The sequence below is a fragment of the Equus caballus genome, chromosome 22 (genome assembly GCF_041296265.1).
Source record: "Equus caballus isolate H_3958 breed thoroughbred chromosome 22, TB-T2T, whole genome shotgun sequence".
NCBI lineage: Eukaryota > Metazoa > Chordata > Mammalia > Perissodactyla > Equidae > Equus > Equus caballus.
Window position 1 is genome coordinate 13,616,364 of NC_091705.1, and position 16,676 is coordinate 13,633,039.

At 36.4% G+C, this 16,676-nt stretch overlaps 1 long non-coding RNA gene across 1 annotated transcript in view; it reads left to right on the forward strand.

The window, feature by feature from the left end:
* Positions 1-16,123, forward strand: part of LOC138920264 (uncharacterized) — a 55,025-nt gene extending 38,902 nt beyond the window's left edge. Inside the window, exon 3 of the long non-coding RNA XR_011431136.1 lies at positions 15,073-16,123. This is a non-coding gene — a long non-coding RNA (uncharacterized lncRNA). The remainder of the gene's footprint in view (positions 1-15,072) is intronic.
* Positions 16,124-16,676: the final 553 nt, after the last annotated feature.

A 16,676-nucleotide genomic window follows, 5' to 3' on the forward strand; every position in this document is an offset into this window, starting at 1 on the left:
AATATAATGTGAGCAACGCATGTGATTTAAAAATTTCCAGTAGCCATATTAAAAAAAAAAAGTAACATGAGAAAGGTGAAATTGTTTTTAATATTGTAGCTTATTTAGCCAATATGTCCAAGATATTATCATTCCAATGAGTAAGGTTTTAAAAATTATGAATAAGGTAATTTATATTCTTGCTTTCATATTAAATCTTCAAAATAGATGTGTATTTGACACATAGTGCACATCTCAATTTGGACTCACCACATCTTGAGTGTCTGATAGCCATGGGTGGCTAGTGGCTCTCATAATGGACAGCAGAGACCTAGGCAATGGGTTCTTCTCTATAAGGCCATACTTCCTCCCACTAGACAGTTTAACCACAACATGCCCTGCCTTTTGTCAACTGTTTGGGATGCCTTCAACTTTGCTTTCCTGTCACTTTGGTTTGGGCTAATTTAACCAAATTAGAGACATGAATTAAGGCTCTTGGAAAGTAACATGAAGTCCAACTCTAGCAGAAGAAGGAGGGAAAACTCCCTCAGATTTAGAAAGAGGATATAATGTATACTGAATTCCAGTTCCTATAGTTGAAAGACTTTAATAAAATTAGGAATGAGACCGTGATGGGCAAGCAAATAAGTTGATTATTGTTGCATAAGAGGTGTGACGCTATGAGTTTTGGCATCAGTTAACAGGAAAATATTTAAAACACTTTTTTATGTTGACAATTTAGTAAATTCTACAAATTATAATAGTGATACAATTGCTGAATAGTATGATTTTAGGGGAAAAAATAACCTCAGTTTAGCTCAGTCCTTAATGGTATCCACAGTCAGGGAGAGCTTCGCCTCTTGTCCTAATAAAAGCATACTTGCATTCTCCATGGTGGGAGGCTGCCCTTTGAACACTGACCTTTATATACCACACAAAACCACAAGCAGATTCATCTGAATCTCTCATTTATGTCACGGGAGGTGCCTGAATTTGGTGGCGACATCAAACAAAGTGACCGAAATCTCAAAATATTTCACGAAGTCAAAAATCCATGACAACCTAAGGAAAGCTTAGCATCTGGGTCGAAGGTAGACAATGCAACATTTCCACAGGCAAAAAATGTAACTATACAGCCTGTATGCCGCAAATGTGTGTGACTATGATGAATGATAGCCTAAAGTGAAACTAATCAAGTTCACAATCATCAAAAACACATGTCTCATTAGCGAGTGACTCCAGGGTTAAGGAAACCATTACACAATATTAAAGGCTTATAAGGTAATGTCAATCACAGGGTTAGAACTATTTGTGATGGCTAACCATCAAAGTATCTAAAAACTAGGATATACACTGAATGTTCAGTTATTTAAGAGAATATTTTGAAGTAGACTGTTTAGAAAGTTTGCTCCTATCAGTGTTCAATAGTGAAAACCAATAAAGGAATTTCACTGTATTTGTATGTCTATCTACCCATTCATCCGTCTACATATGTATGTATGTTCGTTTCCAAAGAAATAAATGATAAAACTATACTAGAAGACAGATGAATAGATTAGAAAAATATTAATGTACGTAAGTAAAACAGAAAAAAAGTGCCCCATTTGCTGAATAAAGACTGGTTCAATGGATAAAGAAAATGTGGAAGATGGATAGAGATATTAATTACCAATAAAAAAGAAGGAAATCCTGCCATTTGCAACAAGGTCGATGAACCTTGACGGCATTATGCTAGGTGAATTAAGTCAGACAGAGAAAGACAAATACAGCATGATCTTTCTTATATGTGGATTGTTAAAAAGCGAGCTCACAGAAAGAGAGAGTAGACTGGTGGTTGCCAGGGACTGGGGAGTGGGGAAATAGGTAGATGTTGGTCATAGGGTACGAACTTCCAGTTTAGAGATGAATAAGTTCTGAGGTGACTATAATTAACAACACTGTGTTGTATACTTGAAAGTTGCTAAGAGAGTAGATCTTAAACGTTATCACCATGAGAACAAAAACAAATGGTAATTATGTGTTAACTAACCTTATTGTGGTAATCATTTAGCAATATATTTGTGTATCAAATTATCATGTTGTACATGTTAAACTTACAAAATGTTCTATGTCAATTTATCTCAATAAAGCTGGAGGGGAAAGATCCATTCAAGAGACAAGTTTTCAAAATAGCCTTCTTTGGGGCAAGAAGGCTTCTTTTCATAAATTCTTCAAACACTCCTTTTATTCAAAACACTTCAAGAAAAATAGCCCCCAAATTCACATCTATTTGGAAGGTCTAGTCATGAACGATGTAACTACACACTTGAAATTTCACGTTGGAGGCCAATCAAGCAAGGATTTTGCCTTTTGGCCCACAGGATTCAATCCAACATTGTTGCTTTAGTCCAGACTTCTCCCACAAAGCTTTTACCTAGTTGAAGACGTTCTTGTTCCAAAAGATTCATTTTACAAGAATTCTGGCATGAAGTGAAATACATGCACCCACAAGAAACACGCAACATGCATTTGCACACATTGCACATGAACTTGGACAGATCATCAAGCCAAGGGGTAAAGCCAAGGAAAATTTCAACTCTCTTATGAGGGGATCAGCCAGTAAGACAAGGAGAAAACAATTCTTGCCCATATAGTTCTTGTGTCCTTCCCACAGGATCAGATCATCCAGGCTCTACACCTGCCTCTTTGGGAATCTTCCTGACTCCAATTTGGATAAACTCTGGCCTCTGAGAGCCTGTTTTAGAAGTCACCCAGATAAATAAACAGCTGAACAATTAAAAATTGCTCCTTCCTAGATGAACACACTAGAAATAGTGGTAAATTACCACATCCTTAGATTATTTACTTAACGTGTTGCTTTTACATTTGTGTCTGGTAAAACAAAAAGGAAAGAAAAGAAAAAGAAAGCAAGCCTTTATTTCCTCTTTCTCTTGGACGAGACACGTAATATTTATTTTGTATTTTGTCATGCTAAAGTAATTTATCTTTTTTTTTTTTTGAGCACACACATTACTATAAAGCTGTGCAAATTTTAAAGCATCATGCTTTTATTAGGTATATGGAGTCTGACAATGGTGATTAAAAGATTCCTAAATCCTAAAGAAATTCTCCATGAATAAAAATTTTGCTTTCACAGGAGCTTCCTTTTCTCCTACAGACATTTCATAATCTGAGGATGGGAAATTGAGGGGCCATTTGATGAGGTTGGGTACCAATCAAGCAAGCTCTCCAACCCTTAGGCAGTTTACTTGGTGACCCCACATCACAACTGGGTTTCAAATCTCCCTCCAGCATAGCCCTTATATTCAGGCCACCAGGTTTACACAAAGAGACCGCCCAGCTGCTAGCTGGTAAAAGGCTCCCAGGGTCTCACGTCGTCCCTGAGAGCTGCATAATTCAGTGCAGAAGCCGTCCATGCAATTACATGTCCCAGTAGATTACAGTGTAATTACATTGGGGAGAAGGAAAAGTAATTGCTAGTAACTTACACTGTGGTTGAGAAGGCATAAATAATCACGTGTGCACTATGTAATGATGTGTGATCACTTTGCCGCTACTGTGTCACAGCTACCACATATTTAGACCATCAGCAGTGACTTCAGAAGAAAAAAAGCACTTAAGTTTACTTGTAAAGAACCAAACCCTGACAACTACACCTTGTCTTTCCAGAGGATTGCCTTAGGAAAATTTTATAAGACCCCCCAACCTGCATTCAAAATGGAAGTAAAAAGTGAGTAGCGTGTGAAGTGTTGCTTGATTTGCACATTTCAATTTGGCTCGTGCCATCTGGCCTCTATTTCCCAGGCCCTGACATTTGATCTCTAGACAAGTATAGATAAAACTACACAAGTTGTTAAAAATTCAGCCTAATGCAGAATTGATATTTGAGAGATTATTCTTAAATTTTAAATCATTTCACATGTTGAATTCATAGCATCCTAGGTATTATTTGCTAAGATTAAATCCTAATTTCCTTTAGCAACCATTCCTCAGTCTCATTTAGTTGTGTGTGTGTGTGTGTGTGTGTGTGAGGAAGTTTGGCCCTGAACTAACATCTGTTGCCAATCTTCCTCTTTTTGCTCGAGGAAGATTGTCACTGAGCTAACATCTGTGCCCGTCTTCCTCCATTTTATGTGGGAAGCCGCCACAGAGTGTCCTGACGAGTGGCTTGTAGGTCCGTGTCCAGGATCCGAACCTGTGAACTCCCTGTGGTCGAAGCTAAGTCCACGAACTTTAACTGCTACACCATCAGGCTGGGCCCCTCATTTAGTTTTAAATAAAGAAAAGAAACATTCTATGTCCAAACAACAGCATGTAATTTTAAGGAGCTTTGCCATATATGGGTAATTTATGCATAATTCTCCAATAATCACAAATTACTTAATCTTCTTGGAGATAAAGTGAAAAAAAATGTGTATGTTTTTGCACGATTTCTTCCAGATTTAAGAGTAGTGTTGTTTGACCTCTTTGCTTCCTCAGTTCTTGTCTCAATAATTGATGAAGCATTGGAATAACTCCAGTAGTAAATTAGAAGCCTTTGAATCCCATTTTAAAGTCCATTTTGATAACATATTAAATTTATTCTTTAAAAAATAATGACTTTCCACTGGACAATACAACATTCTAATCATTTTAGAAGTGGCGATAAAAATTTCTACAAGAAACTTGAGCTTAATTTCTTCCTAATGAGGCTGCCTTCAAAAACCAACATTAGTGAGAGTAGTAGCTTGAATTATGAAGAAAACATTGTTAAAACTAGTTTCTAAGCTACATGGCTGGAAAGAAATGAAAATTAATTTTGAATAAAACCTAAACACTTGAAGGTATTATTTAGCACAGGGGTTCACTCGTTTTGTGTCCTGAGTTTTTTGGCAGTCTGGGGAGGCCTGCAGTCTCTTCTCAAAATAATGTTTTTAAAAGCATGAGATAAAATACATAAGAATACCAACAAAACCAATTCTATGATTACAATTTTAAAAAAACAGATTAGTGATATAGTAAAACAGTTTTTTTAATAAATTAATATGACTATTAAATTTAAATTAGCTACTGCATTTCAAAGTAGTGAGGAACACATATGAGACTTTAAGATATTGTAACAACTGTCATGAAACGTGAAAAAGTATATATCCCGGTACTGTGGTTTGTTGCTCACATTCATTACTGAAAGAAATGATCTATTTTGGACAGAACTTAGTGAGAATAAAAATGTAATTTTTCCCTATCCCAATTCACAGACCCCCTGAATTCGACCCATAGACCCTCTGGGGGAGGGGTCCTGTGTTTACTCAGTTGAAGGCAACTGATTTTGTAGTAGCTTCTAAAAGACATCGACCACACAATGCTTAATGGTGCCATCTCCTTCTCACCATCCCTGAGATTAAAAGAAAGGGCAGAACCATTTGTTTGTTTGTTTTACAAAGTTATTGGGAAGAGAAAAATATTTAATGAAGTTTTCACCAATAGAATCCTTCTGTTATTCAAGGTTAGGGGGTATCGGGTACACAAAGCCTGCTTTTCACAAATATAAAGTGGAAATAGGGTGATACAATAGCACAGGGAGAGACTTAATGTCCTCCCATCTTCATTCCATTATCTACAAAATAAGAAATGGATGATCCTCATCTGATATGCTCACCTTAAATCAGTACTAATCTGAAATTGAGACTCTGAGGAAACTATTCACCCATTCCTATCACCCCTACACCACGAGACTGCTTATTGAGCCACCTTAGTGTCCCCCTTACATTCCAATACAACTTGACATTGTATAAAATCATTACTGATATTCCTGGTCACATTTGAATTAATGCAAGTTTCTAACTGCCATGCCAACTTTTGAACTTCCTAACTTCCTGAAAGAAGTGAAATGCTATCTGCTCATATAGCCAAGCCAAGTTGGCAGGTAAGGGAAAATTCCATTCCCATATATAAATACCCCCTCCCATAGGATGTTTTCTCCTGAAACTTCTAAGTGCCCATCTCTTGATGATTATGCCAGTATTATTTATTGAGCTGTGAGAAGTGGTTCTCGGTAGACATAGCAGAGAGGAACAAGCTTGCAATTTTAATAAGGCCCACAGATAATTAAGACATACAATTTCTTCTTCTAATGCCAGGCCAGGAAGACTTTTCAGCCTGTAATATGAATGACTAAATGCTTTCATGTTTGAATTTATATATGGCTATAAAATATATATTTTTTTTTAAGTCAGCCCTTTCATTTGTCTTAATTTCCCAAGGCAAAAATGAAACATCCCACATCATGTTCCACTAAAAACTGGGAAGTTCAATTAAGCTTCAGCTCCATCTATTTCTTTTTTCAAATATATCCTGTATATTATGTGCATAGTCACTCATCTGCTCAAGAAAAAATAAAACCACATTGCATCTTAGAATACGTCCATATATTTGTGCAAACTCTTCCTCTGAATAAGACAGGCTCATGCCCCTGTGAGGTTAGCATGGGTGAGAATGACCAATTTCATTTTATGGATTCAGTCTTATAGTCAACATATTTCTGGAGTTCCTACAATGATGTGTTCACTGAGGGACATAAAATACACACAGGATACCCCTTTTCTCAAGGAAGACACATCTATTTTGGAGCACAACACACAGAGATGTATGCAATGCAAGAGATTCTTAAAAGTTAAGAACTGATCTTAAGAAAGTGCTAGAAGAAGGCATGGGAAAGGAGATGCAATTTCAGCTTTGAGGCATCAAGAGAAATATTGGAGGTAATTAAATTTGAAAAAGCCTTTGAAAATAGGAGAACTTCCTCAGACAGAGATTGGAAATGGGCATTCCAAGAAGAGAGATTAGAATAAGCAAGGTTGGTGAGGGGAAGAGGCAATGTGTATTTAAAGAACTTAAAACTATTATTATTGAGAGATAAGTTTAGGCTTATTACTCACTAGGGAAATTTGGAAACGTGTTTAGATCATGGAGGAATTTAAGTGCTACAGTAAGGAGTTTGAAGTCTAGTTGCTAGGTCATAAAGAGTCATTGAAAATCTTAGAGCCAGGAAATGTTGTGCCAGAGTGGGTCTGGGTGGGACTTCTGAAAACAGGTGGTCAGTTAGGAGCTGACCTAACGCTGAGCCTAAGCAGGAAAGAAGAACTTGAGCTAAGGTGGTATTAGGAATGGAAAGGAATAAATACCAGAAAGATACATACAAGAAAAAGGAGTCCAAGAGATGTTAAAGGACATAAGCAAGATTATACAGTTAGTGGGGGAGATATCTGAGATTAACCCAGAAAATACATGTGGAATCCTTGAACCTACTCTTAGTAGGCCATTTCCTTGTACATAGAAAATGACTACAGAACAATGTAAGATGTAGATCTCATTTAGAATCTGCGTTATCAACAAATGTAAATTGCCATCCATAGGAAGCTCTGAACTGTTGTAAGCATTAGAGTGGAAGAAAGAATAGGTAGCACAAGAGGTGGAAAAACAAAGTTACTCAAGAGCATTATCATACAGTGACTTACCTGAGGAAATGTAAAATATAATTCTGAAAAACTAGTGATATGTCCTAGTAAAAATATCTACAGTTAATCATAATCAATATACAAGTTTATGATACTAACCATGGAGAAATTTACCTCGTACAGAGATAAATGGCCTCGGTGTCACACTGAGCACATTCCATGGAAAAGGCAGGTTTTAATTTTAGTCTTCAAAAAGGCTGGGTGATGGGGCATGTAATTCTCTTGATGAGAAAATAAAGGCAAGCAATAACTACAGACAAAGAGCAAGAAAGTATTGGTCTAAATATGAAAGCAAACTAAAATTTTTTCATGAAGTGGCATAGGTTGGAGTACCCAAATTAGCATAAAAAGGAGGGACTGTATTACCTCTTGGCACTAGAAACATTCTCCAAATAGCAATACCAAATGAAGCAACGGGTAGAGGAGCAATTGTAATTATAACCCACTACTTGGCTCTATAGTGCACAAGAATTACATTATAATTATGCGTTATTTGTTTTCACCTGTGCAATTCAGCATACATAAAAAGCAAAGAAAATCTGATTATAGTTACAGATTAGAATATAAATGTTATCAAATTTGACAATTATCTCTCAGGAGACAGGAAGTAGAAGTGGTGGAATGAGGTGGTAGAAAGAGTAAGGGGAAAACAGTAGCATTTCTGACATAGAGAGAATCAAAGAAATATTCGTAATGATAGAAAAAAGAAAAAGTTTAAGTATATAAATTAAAGATATATGTAGGTAGTCAAAGGAATTAAATAAAGGATTAAATAACTATCAAAATCAGAAAGAAGTGGGTTGGGGAGAGTGGGATGACATATAGGAGCTATACCCTTATTTTTAATATAAGAAAAGAAATGGAGAGACTAAAGCTCACAATGCAAGAAATAGAGGTACGACTACATTTTTAAAATTATGGAGGTAACCACTAGGAATATTTGAGCAGAAATGTTAAAAGAGATTGCCTCTGGGAAATAGAACTAGAAGAGAAGTTACTTACAGAGGTAGAGGTAGTTTCTTTTCATGATAACCCTCCTATTCTATTTGAGTGTTACTGTGTAATATGAAAACAAGTTATAAATCAGTACAAATAACATTTAAAAAATACAGAAAGAAGAGGGATGAAGGAAGGGAACTCCAAAGAGAGAAAAATATCTATTCAGCTTTCAAAGCACTGGGGATCATTTGGGAAAGGAGTAGAGGAAAGAAACACAAAAAGGCCAGATAATTTTCTGCCAGTGGAATGGATGGCCTTTTCTACCAAGGGAAAAGAAATCAGAGTGAGATAAAGAAGTGAGGTGGTGTAAGGGAGAAGTATACGGAAATAATCTGAGTATGAATCTGAGAGAAAGCACTTGAAATTGCAAGGTTTGAAATGATTTAGTCTAAGACACAAATATATTTCTGATGACAGCACATGAATAAAATCTCAAAACATGATGCTTGAAGTGGTCTCAGAAGATTGGCAGATAACTACATAGATCTCCTAATAAGCACCTAGCCTATTCTTTAAAGCCTTCAAAACAGATCACCTTGTAAATAGGGTGCAAAACCTTTTAAATCAGGAATGTCTTCTCTATTTTTAAAACAAGCACCATTGAAACCTAAGTGAAAAAGAGAATCATTTCCCAGAAGTGGATTTGTTGGGTAAGGGGAACAGGCATTTGCAATTTTTATAACCATTGCCAAATGTCTCTCCAGAAGGATTGCACCAATTTACAATCCCTCTTGAAAGGCAAAAAATGCTTGTTTATCAGCTTTATCAGTATAGATTTTGAATTTTTGGAAGCTATTCATTTCAACATTGTAATTGGAAAATATTGGAAGCATTCTAAATGTCCATTAATAGGAGAATGTTAAAAATTATAATATATGATATAATGAAATAAAATGCTACTATAAAAAAGAATGAAAAATATTTATCTATTGAGATATAACAAGCTTTAAGATTTATCGCTAATGAAAAAGCAAAGTGCAGAAAATGTGTGTACTATTCTATTTATTGTATAAACAGCAGAGAGAAAGATAAGAATTTTATTTGTATTTATCTGTACATGCAGGGACACTCTGGAAGGACATGCAAAAACTAAAAGCAATGGTTACCTGTGAAAAGGTGAAGAGTAAGAGCTGAGGAGATGGGTGAGAAGATGGTATAAGACTTTCACTGCACATCTTTAATTTTTTTCTTTTTGAATATCATAAATGTATTACTGATATTAAAAAACAACATAAAAAGACAAAAATACAAAAGAGCAATAATATATTTTAATAAGCTACATATATTTTCTATAGTAAAAAATCTATTTTTTGTTCCTGTTCATAAAATAGAGTTAAAAAAAGGACTTTGTTACAACATAATAAGAATGTCATCGAAAATGATTTGGTACAGATCTTCAAACACAGACAAACTTTTTCAAAAATCAAACAGTGTGAGTGAATATATATGGTTATACACCAAGTTCAGGTTTTTAAAAAGAAGTCACTAATTTTAATAAATTTTTAATTAATATAATTCATCATATTAATAGTTATAAAAATTAAAAACACTGAAAATTTATCAAAATTCAAAATCCCTTCTGATAAACACATTCAATAAAATAGCAATAGATGGACACTTTTCTAACCTAATAAAATATATTATCTCAGTACAGAAGCTAGAATCATACTTAACAGAGAATCACTAGAAATGTCAGGAAAAATACAATGATGTCCATTATCACCACTAGTGTTTAACATTCTACTGGAGGTACTAGCCAACATAATTAGACAAGAAAAAAATTAGCAACATAAAATTGAAAAAAAGGGGAGGATCATCAAATTTTCAGACGATTTGACTAAAAAACAGATGAAACTCAAAGATTCAACTAAAAAGGTAATTGAGTAAGGTAGTGTCATTTTATGGAAATCAATACTTTCATATTCAGAAATAGTAACCACTTAGGAATTGAATGGAAAGATCCTATGGACAATAGCAACAGAAAAGGTAAGTTAGCTAGGAGAAAAATACTTAAAAAGAAATATGCAAGATCTTTTATGAAGACTCATTTCTGTATCCATTTTCACAATTCTTTAGGCTTTATCATTTATTTTATTTACTAATCAGAAGCAATCATATGCGTACAAAGATGGAAAATAAAATCAAACAGTGAGAATTCTTTGGTGGGCATAAAGGGTACTCTGATATTAAAAGAATGAAAAAATAGATCTTGACTGAATGACCATATTTAAGAAAGCAAAAATCATTTAACTCCAATAGGGAAAAGCAAGAAAGATTCCTGAAATTTGAATGGCAGGGCTGCAAATTAGAAAGAACATAATTCCTTATCCATGAAGCTTCAAGCTATTTTGGTGAATTTTGCCATTTCTGTCTTGTCAACAACCTAAGAATATCTTAACTGTGACTAGATAAAATTGATGGACAATATTAATAGCTATTATCATCTATTAAGCCACTATTACGCACCAAGGCCCTGTGTGCCTAAAGATTTCACCTGTGTTTCTGCATAAGATACTTACAATCCCCAACATAAATGCCAAGAAACTATTACTCTTATTTTGCATGTAAGACACATGAAGCTCAGACATAAATTTCTTGGCAAAGATCATACACATGATATAAGACGGAGCCTAATTTCCAGTTTGGGTCGCAGCCTCACACACCTGTGTTCTTTCCACTTTAGGAGCTGCTTTCTATTGAAGTCAATCCAATCACTCCTCTACAATCCACCTTTTTTTTAAGCCAAAAGTTCAAAACCAAAGTAAGCAAATTTAAGATTGCTCCCATAGCCTTCCAGGCAATGGTGTTAACACGCAGCATAGAAGATGTCAAACGCATAAAAAGCCTAGAAACTCTACAACCCTGACAGTAATTCCCTGGTAATAACATTTCCTGCATCTTCCCATAATAACAATAAAAACAGAGGAAATTACACACACTGACAGCTTTAATCTAAAAAAAATTTAGAACCCTTTAGCGCTTACTAAATCCATCAAGTAGGTACACCTCTGTTGACAGTCTCTTGTTTTGTCTAATTATTTGCCTTAGGGCTATTCTATTTATATTGGAAGTACGACTGCTTATTCTAAATAGAAGCTATCTAAAAATCACCATATTTCCCCTTGTGAAAGACAGAATCGCTCTCACACCAATAGCATGACATGCGTATCTTAACCCAAAAGGAGGCTTTTGGATTAGAGCCAAAAGCACCTTCCTGAGAAAAACTCTTGATCAATTAGGAAATGATAATTTGTGCTTCTATATTTTTCTTGTATCAAATGGTCTTAGATGAAGCCGAACTCTGTAAAGCATTACGAACTATGTTTATAGGTAATGCGTTTAATATGCAATAATATTTGATTTGGTTTTTTATTCTCCTCAGCCCCTTTAACCTCTAGACCGTAATGACTTCCATATGGCTGGCCAAGTCTATTTTTAGATTGTTAATTATCCGTCCCTATTTTTAGAAACTCTTCTTTCTTTTGATTGCTGATTACTGTAAGACCTAAAGTGCCTTCTCAAATTTTAATTATGTTGTTTTTCTGCCAGATTAGAGGCCAATTCTGTCACTGAATACCAGTCTTTCCCTCCCAAAACCAATCTCTTCCACTTTTATTTTTCTCCCAACAAATCAGTCAGGACAATATGATTCAATATATTTGTCAAAGAGCTCTAACTTATATAATATTTTAGGTAAATATCAAACAAGATACACATTTTCAAAGGGATTTTGTCCACGTGGCTCCCATTAAGCTGGAGAACAGTAAAACCGCCTGTTACAATACTTTGTGAAATTTGGGTTAAAAATCAAGTTTTGCACATGTAAAATAACCTATTTAGGGATCTCATTCCTTGCTGTAGACAGATTTTTCTTATTTTAGAATATAAATGTGCTAAGAGTTACATTGAAGATCAATAAGATGCTCCAATTTCGGTCTCCAGAGACTGTGGCTCTTGTCTTTGAAAATTCCCAAGTATAATAACATCCCAGATTGGTGAACTTTAATCCGTTCTTCATCATATGAAATTGTCAGGTTGTTTTCTTTCCCTTTCTTGCTGCTTATGCGAGTGTGTATATACGTGTATGTGTTTAAAGAAAAATGTTGACTTCACATTTATGAATTCCAGAATTTCTTCTTTCATGTGCCCATTACATATAGTAAATTAAAAGACACCAAAATCTTGTTCGAGAAATCATTCCGTATCCTAATCCAGTAATTTTTGGAAATTAGTCTATACCCAGCGAGGAAAACAGCAAGGAATGGGCTCTGCCCTAAACCCACTATATGTCACTTTGCAACCTTAAATCTCTCTCGTCAAAGCTGATTCTGTCTATCTAGAGTGCCATTTGCTCTGTTTGTGGGATGGTGGGGTGGGGGTAAGCATCGAGGAAAAACTGTGAAAGCGGGGAATTAGGCACCACCGAGGTTTATAAAACACTTGTGTTGACTGTTTTTGTCATTGCACTGGATGTTTTTAGCTAAATACCATATGTCCTGAAATGCAGAGGTAATTTACCTGGCTCCTCATTAAGGATGAAGTGTATGAAAAGGCTTCATAAACTCAAAAAGAATTCACAAACAGGAGGAATTACTTTCAGTCCCTTTAGGGCTATAAGAATTCCAAATTTCAGTACATTCACAAAGGATATTTAAACCTAAGGACATATTCATGGCCAGATTTGAAACAAGAATGTGTTTGCTTCTGCATTTGGCTAGTTCATCCTTGGCCTTTTAGAGAAATGTTCTTCAATGCAACAAAATTATCATATGTCTCCGGGTCCTTTTTATTTATAACATATTTATCCCATGGGAGGATACCCCTTTAGGAAAGATATTGAGTTATCACATGATCTTATGTGCCTTATGTAGCACACTTCAGATGGTGTGGACCACAATATAAATCTTGCGTTTTTTAAAAAACATTCCCCATACAAGTTTTCACGTGAAAGAGCATATAACCGGCAACAGGATCACAAGTTACATGTCATCTGGCAAAACAATCTTTCCAGGACTGATCTGAATTAAAACCTGATCAGGCATCAATTCAAAAGAAAAGGAGAAAAATAAAGGAGAAGCTGGGAATTCTCTTTGTGGTTTGAAATTGAAATGGGAAAAAACAGTCCTCCTTTTGTAAATTTAAGAGTTCCAGTGAGAAATGTTTTAGGATAAAATGTTTTATTAAAAATCAAAATTTAAATATACTCTTGACAAAATCCTTAGGAGATGATACAGATACCAAGGAGAAAGGTTTATTATCGTATTCCCATCCTATCTGTTTATTAAAAACTAGCAACATGAGGGGCTGGCCCCGTGGCCGAGTGGTTAAGTTCGTGCGCTCCGCTGCAGGCGGCCCAGTGTTTCGTTGGTTTGAATCCTGGGCGCGGACATGGCGCTGCTCATCAAACTCACGCTGAGGCAGCGTCCCACATGCCACAACTAGAAGGGCCCACAACGAAGAATATACAACTACGTACTGGGGGGCTTTGGGGAGAAAAAGGAAAAAATAAAATCTTTAAAAGAAAAAAAAACTAGCAACGTGAGAAACAGTGGGTTTAGGTCTAAACCTAGTCTGTAAGAACAAAATGCATAAACATGACTCTTAGCTTTCTTACATTTTAGCTTCTCTGTCTATACAACAAGGATAAAATGGACCCATGTTCATTTTAACTGCACAGACCATGATTTCTTGTGCTAATAAGCTTTGCTGTCTTATATTTTCTACCAGTGTCCCACTGTGTGAAATCCTCAGTTAGAGGGATATTAATTTATACATCCATTTATTTAGCAAATGTTTAGTAATGTTTCATAATCCAATAATCAGCACAAGTGTTTCCTTTAGCCTAGCAGGAATCATTGGAGAAATTCAGGCAATTTCAGAAAAAGAGTAGGGAAGCTTCTGGAGCAATGTATTGCTCCTAATAAGAGATGGAGGAATACAGTAGAATCACAATAGTTATACTGGCAACCACTGCTTGAGCAGCTTCTATGTTCTTCATATTTTATTGAGATCTCTAATGCTCACAATAATCCTGTAAGATATGTATTAATATTTTCTTTTTGTGTGTGTGAGGAAGATTGGCCCTGAGCTAACATCTGCTGCCAATCGTCCTCTTTTTGCTTGAGGAAGACTGTCGCTGAGCTAACATCTGTGCCAATCTCCTCTATTTTATGTAGGATGCCGGAACAATGTGGCTCCATGAGTGGTGCCAGGTCCAAGCCTGGGATCCAAACCCGCAAACCCTGGGCCACTGAAATGGAGTGCACGAACCGAACCATTATGCCACTGGGCCAGCCTCACTTTTTTACAACAATAACCTTTCCTTTTTTACAGCAATAACATTAATGCATAGGATTTGATAACCCAGTAAAGGACAGTGACAGGGTTTGAACTTCAGACTGTCTGTCCTCAAGTCTGTGCCTTTTCCATTACACAATACTGTTTCTGTAAAAATAAATGTGTTATGTTTTATTGGTCACATGCTTTATATTAGACACTCTACTAAGTGCTTTGATTATTGTATCTCATCTAATCCTTCCAACAACCCTGTGAGTTAAGCACCATTATCCCATTGTCATCACGTCCGTATTTATTATAGGTGATGAGACAGAAGCATGGAGACGTGGACCAAGGTCACACAGGAAGAAGGAAGTCAGGATTTGAACACAGGCGTCTGGCTGTGAAACCCTCTGTTACACCGCCTTTCCAACAATGACGTGATAAATCTGAAAGCATGATGATAACACCAATATGAAGTTGGAGGTGTGATTTTGGTGTGCTAAATTATGTTACAAGAAACCATCTTTCCTTTCTCCAGGGTGACACAGTAGCATCTAATTGCTTGACATATCAAACCCAAACACATCTACCTAGTATAGGAGATTTGCTGCCACACAACCACCCCCACCCCCAACCATCCTATCAGCTTTATATCTCAGCACTGCTTCCTTCAGAAATTTCCCAAGATCCACTCTATGGAACATCAGTGCCCCTGAAGATAATTGAACAGTGTTCTAGTGGCAAAAGATTTCGTAGTCACAGAAGTTTAGAAAATGCTCAGTTTCACAAACTTGGTTTTTTGGGCTATTTTATTATTGTTTTTGTTATAGGTAGCAGTCCTTCTCAGGGATCCTGAATACAGCATGTGCCATGAACCTCTGAATTCTGGAAGTAATATGCAAATTTCTCCAATTTATTTAATCCCCAAGCTTTGTGTGTGGTGGAATCCCTATTGACCTTTCACAGGGTGTTAATTTCTGCACTATCACAGTCAGGTAAAAACTGCTCGGTGTGGCCACACTTACCTCTTCGTGCCCTTGAACCTGAGCGCTCTCTCTCTCTCCATTCTCCGTCCATGAAATGCCTTTCTCTCTTCTCTATCAACCCAGGCCCTTCTCCTCTTGTTCAGTCTCACTCAGAAGATCCCCTGGAGATCCCCAATGTTCTTTACCTCTTGGCTTCCCATATGATTCCCACAGCACCCAGATTTTTTCTGTAAAAGATTATATTATGTATCCTGTGACTAATGCAGGTGTAAGCATCTTTAACCAAAGTCGTTCCATCTGAATTTAAGAAATATCACTCGGCTATTTTTTAAAACAATTTGCTGTGCCTCTATAAAGAAATACCCAAAGAGGGCAGAGCCCTTCCTAGGAGTGGTATCTTCTCTTCCAACATTGGATCCCCAGGCTCCGGCAGAGAGCTTGCCATGAAAGAGGGGCTGACCATATCTACCCCAACTTTAAAAAGCAAATCTTGTTCTTAGGAAAGATAGAACTATACCTAAATAAGCATGATATGAGGTAGCAAGTCATATTTAGATGGAAGCTCTCAGGTTTTTCCTTTGTGTGGCATTGTGTTGTTTTAGGCTGGGTTCCCCTAGAAAGCAGATCCTGAGACAAGAGCTTGTGAGCAAGTAATATATTTGAGGAAATGATACCCAGAATAGAGCAGAAGACTAGGAAATTTTGATACACAGCTCATTGATCACTGCTCTGACCAAGTAGGACTCAACTCCCCTGGGAAACATCGAAGAGCCTGTAGAATGAGCTTCAGGATTATCTGCCCTAGGGAGGCACTAGCTCTTGTCTGCCATTGGCTAAGGGTTGCGCCATGGGGTGCAACCCACTGGCACTTCCAGGTAATTTATGTTTTCAGTGCCCTGAGGTTCTTGCCACAGGGCAGAAAGCAAGAAACACGTGA